The sequence below is a fragment of the Anneissia japonica genome, unplaced genomic scaffold (genome assembly GCF_011630105.1).
Source record: "Anneissia japonica isolate Jap-2015-1 unplaced genomic scaffold, ASM1163010v1 scaffold673_len1821605_cov196, whole genome shotgun sequence".
Lineage (NCBI taxonomy): Eukaryota > Metazoa > Echinodermata > Crinoidea > Comatulida > Comatulidae > Anneissia > Anneissia japonica.
Window position 1 is genome coordinate 600,003 of NW_022717449.1, and position 6,321 is coordinate 606,323.

Genomic DNA, 6,321 nt, shown 5'->3' on the forward strand with positions numbered 1-6,321 from the left:
GATAACAAAGATTTAAATGGGTGGGTGCAAAAAACAAAAGTGGCGTTTGTCCATTGGTTCGGAAGAAACGTAATAGAGTAAGCAGATTACAAAATTACATTCCTCCATTGATGAAGAAACTAGGGGGATGTTGAAGACAGGCCTCCTCTACATACTGACAGCGTGGTACCAGGATCGGATTGAAGGACACACGCGAGCGAATATTATATGTAGAAAATACATATACATTTTTTCTTCCCCGATGAATTGTGGTTTTTCTCCCCGACGGAGAGGACTGGCCATGTGCACTCTCAGTCACAAAGACACAATGTATGTGACTAGAGCCCCCAATGGAGCCACCCAGACGAAGGGAGAGGGTCGTGCCCGGCTATTTGGTTTCTTTCGGACGGTGCTTGCTACTCCTAGAAAACTCTCTGCTTCTCCTTTCCATAACGTGGACTACAATACTACACTTCACTATGGTGGAGCTCCTCCCTAATGATTGTGCTATATTGATAGGTCTTGAATATACGCCCTCAACCCCCCTCCCATATGGTTACTCCGTTACTATTACCAAATATTGAACAGCTCTCACTGGATAACCGATCAGCCGACATATCTACCCAGGAGTTTGACTTTGTGGCAGTATTGGCGCCAGCGGGGGAATGGAAGGCAGGGAGAACATTTGCCCTCCCGTCGGACAGGCCTTCCCCTGTCGTCCGACCAGTGGCGTAACTAGGTTCTGATGGGCCCTGGTTCGAGAGTACCGTCGGGGCCCTTGACGCATAAATTAGAAATTACTACTCTTTTACTGAAGTAATCCATATACGAATACCATCCCCCGCTGAACATCATTCCGTCCGCGAACCCATGAAATCGAGTATTGTACAATTTACATAAAGTAATGATCCGCCGGCACCATCCAGGATCTTAGTCTTCGGGGCAGGAATATTGATTACTGAAGTATTATTAGCCTATATACCGCATATCATATTTTTACTAAATTAATCTATGCCATAATAATGTGCTCCCCCATCGGACATTATTTCCGAGTCTAGGTTACTTAAGGAAATAAAAGTACCAATATAGTAACTGGTATCCTCTTCGACATGGTAGTTTATTTCTAATATCTGTGAGTAGAGTAGCCCTATCAGTAAAAACCACTGCTCGGGGGCCCATGTTCAATTTAACTGTGTTAACGGCTATCTTTATTATTATTATAATATATAAATATATATATATATATATATATATATATATGCCAATCATAAATCTTATCCTTCAAAAGCGAAAAAAATGAATTAAACCCCCCAATTGAGTCAATCCAGCACATACAACTTGCAATGAAGCTGAACGTTATTGCCAGCAGTAGGCCCTAAGTATTATAGCCGTTGTAAATTTCACAAAAGCTGTCATACATCATGGAGTAAAGAATATTCTTTACTCCATACATATATAAAGCAATATTTGTAACAATGAGACAATAGAATACCGTGCTTTTAGGCACATAATACTGCCTATTCATAATTAGTAACAAATATAGCAATGGTGAATAGGAGAATATATATAAAATATTCGTTTCCTGATAAATACAACTAGGACACATTTTCAAACAACTGATGCATGGTTTAATTTCTCACTGGGGGCACTTTTGTCTTTTTCATACAGTTGATAAAGGGCTTTTACTTTGATAGGTTATGCCTTATATGATCTTTACATCATTGTTCATTTAGCACTGTTTCTGTCACCATTCTATTAGTTATACCACAATGCTACGCAGCAACATTGATTCTATATGTTACTTCATTATAATACAGGTATGACTTCTAGGGTATTCTTTGGCAACAGTATATCGTTTTTTTGAAGAAATGTCCTGGTTGGGTTATATCTGTGATATACCAGGGGTAAATATGTATGACACTCACTTTGACAGCAAGAAATCACATTCTAATTCCCGCCAGGGGCACATTTTCAAACAGTTGATAAAGGAACTTTTTTTTTATCTGATAGGCTAATCCCGATACGATACTCACATCACTTTTCATTTATTAAAGCTCTGTTTTCACCATTATTTTATTATATAAACAGGGTGCTACACACAAAAATTAATTATATAATACATACATACACATATATATATATATATATATATTATATATATTTATTAAATTTCAAGATGGCGGCCATTTTGAAATTTAATATGGTGGTCTTCTGACATAATTTCTGATGGTTGCATGGTAGTCCCCTATATCGAAAACATGGGCAACGGTCTTTGATTGACAGTGCTAGGTACTGTAGATATGAATATTGACAAAAATATCATTAATTTGGCGGCCATCTTGAAATCAAATATGGCGGCGCCATCTGACATAATTTCTGATGATTGCATGACACTCCCTGATATTGAAAACATAGGTTAAGATCTTCATTTGGCAATGACATGTGCTGTAGATATGAATATATTGGCTAAAATCAAATATTTTGGCGGCCATATTGGATTTTAATATGGTGGCCATTAGGAGGCGTTATTTTTTGGGGTATATTTTTTAAAATGATCTTTAAGTATCATAGTATCACTGTGGGAAGTTTCATGCTTTCTTCCAGAAGTGCACGATTCTACCTGAAATTCAACCTTAGCCGCTCTACTATTACGCCAATGCGTCCGACCCCACAACGAGGTTGTCGGATCAAAAAATTTAAAAATATAATTTTTCTATTCAAATAACGTTATTTTGTTTGCCAATCTTTATTGTTGTCTAAAAGCAGGACATTTAGCCATAAAAACTCCCCATGTGAACCCTACCAGAGATTTTTTTTTTCCTGGACTCGGACCGAGGCTCTAGTCTGTCCCGGATCGGACCCCCGTCGGACCCCTTGTCGGCAAATTTCTGGAGCCACCGCCGCTGTCGCAACCACGTCAACTTTATAAATGCGTGTCCGGGCCTATATGGATTTCCCTAATGGGTTTTTTTTTTCATGAGAGGTTGAGCATAAAAGGAACCTCATTTTCGGATCATTCTTCATGGGTGAGAGAAGTAAACAGAGCGTGAAATTCCCCTTGAAATTGTTCTTTCAAGATCTATACACAAAAACCATTCATTATGACGTCACAATGGTCTTCTCCTTGTTCTTGAATTAAGAAAGCACAACGACAGGTTTCTCGAACACAGTACAACACGGTTAATGCCTATACAACAATTATCATTGATGAAGTTGAATCATATATTTGAACTGGAATCATTCTAGATACATCACAAGGCACCCTTGGTCACAATTTAAGCAGGTTACAGGCCTACAAGGCCCCACCGGTACTTCATATCACCATAGAAGAAAAATTGCATTTAAGGTATGTAGCAAAAGAAAAAAAACTACTGCATTCGCGTATTAATTAGTAATATAAATAAGCAGCCATCAACAATGAATAGGACTACAAGAAATATTTAAATGCATGATGCCTTTGGCTCTACATCGCTGATTATTATAAATGCTTCATGTTGTGACGAATGACTAGCAGTAGATGCCTAAATGGTGTCATAACTAAATTTAGGCCTTTAACTCAGCCATGCTGTCGACCATGGGCGCAGATCATGGGGCAGGGATTCCCCCACACACACACACACACATTTTTAAGGGGATGGTCCCCCTTTTCGACCGCAATGTAATTTATAGGAAGATCGCAGAAATTTGTTGAAATGAACTGCATATGACCCAGGTTTTAACACTAGTTCGGTACAGAATAAATGACGATGAATTTTACTATACATTTTCGCACATCACCCATGGTGGGCTGGGGTAGGTGGGTGTTCATTCACGACTGTCCCCACCTTTAAAAGCAGATCTGCACCCTGTTGCCGACTCATTATTTTAGAATACTGGAAATTAATTCACTTCAAAATTGTAGATTTACCATAAATTTTCTTATCATTTTGTAATTAATTCTTTATTATTAGACATTGAATTGTTGTTTCGTTCGAAGTTGTAGGCATTTACGGTATAAAATATAAATACTCTTTGGAAGCATCACGGTACAATAAGGTTCTTATAACAACGGCCATGAGGTGCAAAAAGGCAGTGAGAGTGTGATGTGTATTTTATAGGCAGTGGCGTTTAGGAGTCTCTAAATACGGGAGCTGATGGGGTGGGGGAAGCAATTAGTACTAGGGGTAGGCCTATCATACACATTTTTGTAATAGGCCTATAAACTTTGAACACTAAATAATAAAATAATGTAATAGAAATAGGTAGGCCTAGGCCTATACTTCTACGACGTACCACCAAAACCTTTGTCAGAAATGTGAGGGTACGTACGTACTCAGTACATGAACTGTTTCTGTTTCATGTTATTTTATTATAATTATAAATAATTATAATCAGACTATATTCAATAGATTTATCAGTTGTCTGCCTTAAGTTAGGCATATAGTAGAGAATTGATTTTTCAACTGATTCTGTGATTATGACTGTTTCCATGGATGTTTTGTGTCATTTTAGAAATATTAGGAATGAGTTTTACTTGTATGATCCTCTTTTGTGTTTCTTAGCTTTAGTGGGATATTGCCCTATAAATATTTTATTATTTAATCCTTTAAAAGTTGACATTGTTCACTGTTGGGTTCTAATGAAATTTTTAAAAATAAATAAATAAAATAAATTTATATAGAAACAGAAACGGGAGTTACCGTACTCGCGCGAATTCAGAGGGGCGCTTATTCAAACGGGGCGCTTATGAAAACAGAGTGGATCCATGGAAATTGGGGGGCGCTTAGGAAATATGAAAATTGAGGGGTTTTTCTAGAACTTGGAAAATCCAATGGGCAATATTTGAATTTAAAAAAATATATAGGCCTACATCTGAAAACCGAAGATTACGAATGGTTCTGGTGCAGAAAACATAATTGTCTAGAGAGCATGGCTCGTAACAAGAATTCTGTGAGTTTCAACAGCAGATGAAATGAGTGGTGGTGGTGTATAACTATAAGCTTGTTGGCCATGGTCTGCCGATTGAGATTAGCAGGATCACTGCAGGGCTTCTTGCAAAACTCACATGAAAACGTGCTAAAGGTGCAAATTGTCGGGAAAAGAGAAAGAGAAGTAGACCGTAATGTAAGAAGAGGAAAGTTGGAAAGATACTCTACGGGGAGCTCTCATCTGTCCAGGATAAAATATCCTCATTTTTTGAAATTGACATAAAAAGAAAATGTTAATCCACTCCGCAGCTCAAATCATGCCAACCACAGTCTCGGGTTAGTTAGATTATCGTTTGCTAAAAAAAACATCAATCACAAGATATTGTTTAAAAAAATGAATAAACACTTACTTATTCAAACGGGCGCTTATTCGCGCGAGTACGGTATGTGCGGACCCCTTCAAGGTTTTGGACTTTTCCATTAACTTTTAGGGTTATTGCACAATTTAGCCTCTAATCGAGTATTCCTATCTCAAGAAAACATTTTTTGAATACAATTTCATTTAAAGAATATGTAACTTATAAGAAGTGAGCTGATAATAATAATACTTAGGCCTCTATAAGTAATGTATAATTTTGTGATTTGAGTAGGCCTTAGTTGGCAGTTGTATGTCGACCGAACCATGACTGAGTCGATCCAGTGTTCCACTCCGTTTGTGTTGGGCCATTATACTGTATAGAAGGTTTTTTACTACTAAAAAGGGGCGTGTAGGCCTAGAGCGAGTGCACGGAACACACACGAACGCCCAGCTAGGCCTGGCCCTAGCCTATCTATATTGTAGTCCTCAGCTGTGTTAGTGAGGTAGCCTAGTTCATCGATAGTACAGTAAAACGATAGTTTTCGAATAATTCTTGATGCCAAGGGAGAGGCGACCTCCTAAACGGTTTAGAAGTAAGTTTTAATTAAATGAATGCAACCCGTACTGAACTTGGCTAGCCTAGGCCTAGCCTCATTTTGCAAGAATGCAACTTGGTTCTTCGAAGCCTGCCTGGACCCTGGATTTATGTACATACATCCGATTTCTGTTTTTGTTTTTGTCTAGGCCTAGGCTAGATTAGGTTGGTATTCTCAATCGACTGCCTGACCACTTTTAATAATATCTGCCTAGGGCAGGCCAGGCCTAGTAGTACAGTCTATTAGGTTAGCTACAAAAACTGCTGCTTAAAATGTTGAATATTTTCATTACACTTCTGCCTTATTCAAAGATAAAGGGTTTAGGCCTAGGCCCTAGTAGGAAGGAGTCACTTCCGGGATAAATATATTGTTGTTCTTATAGTACATTACATAACAACATTCTTTTTTTAAAACATGCAAACATTTTGAATTTGTAGATGTAGGTTTTCAGCACTCTTTGTCCTTCTGTCGCCTTTAGCAA

General features: G+C 38.0%; 1 protein-coding gene across 1 annotated transcript in view; it reads right to left on the reverse strand.

The window, feature by feature from the left end:
- LOC117110313 (death domain-containing protein 1-like) overlaps positions 1–5,980 on the reverse strand; it is a 17,239-nt gene extending 11,259 nt beyond the window's left edge. Inside the window, exon 1 of the mRNA XM_033252975.1 lies at positions 3,887–5,980. The gene's annotated coding sequence lies outside the window, so the exon portion shown is untranslated. The remainder of the gene's footprint in view (positions 1–3,886) is intronic.
- Between the last annotated feature and the right edge of the window lie 341 nt (positions 5,981–6,321).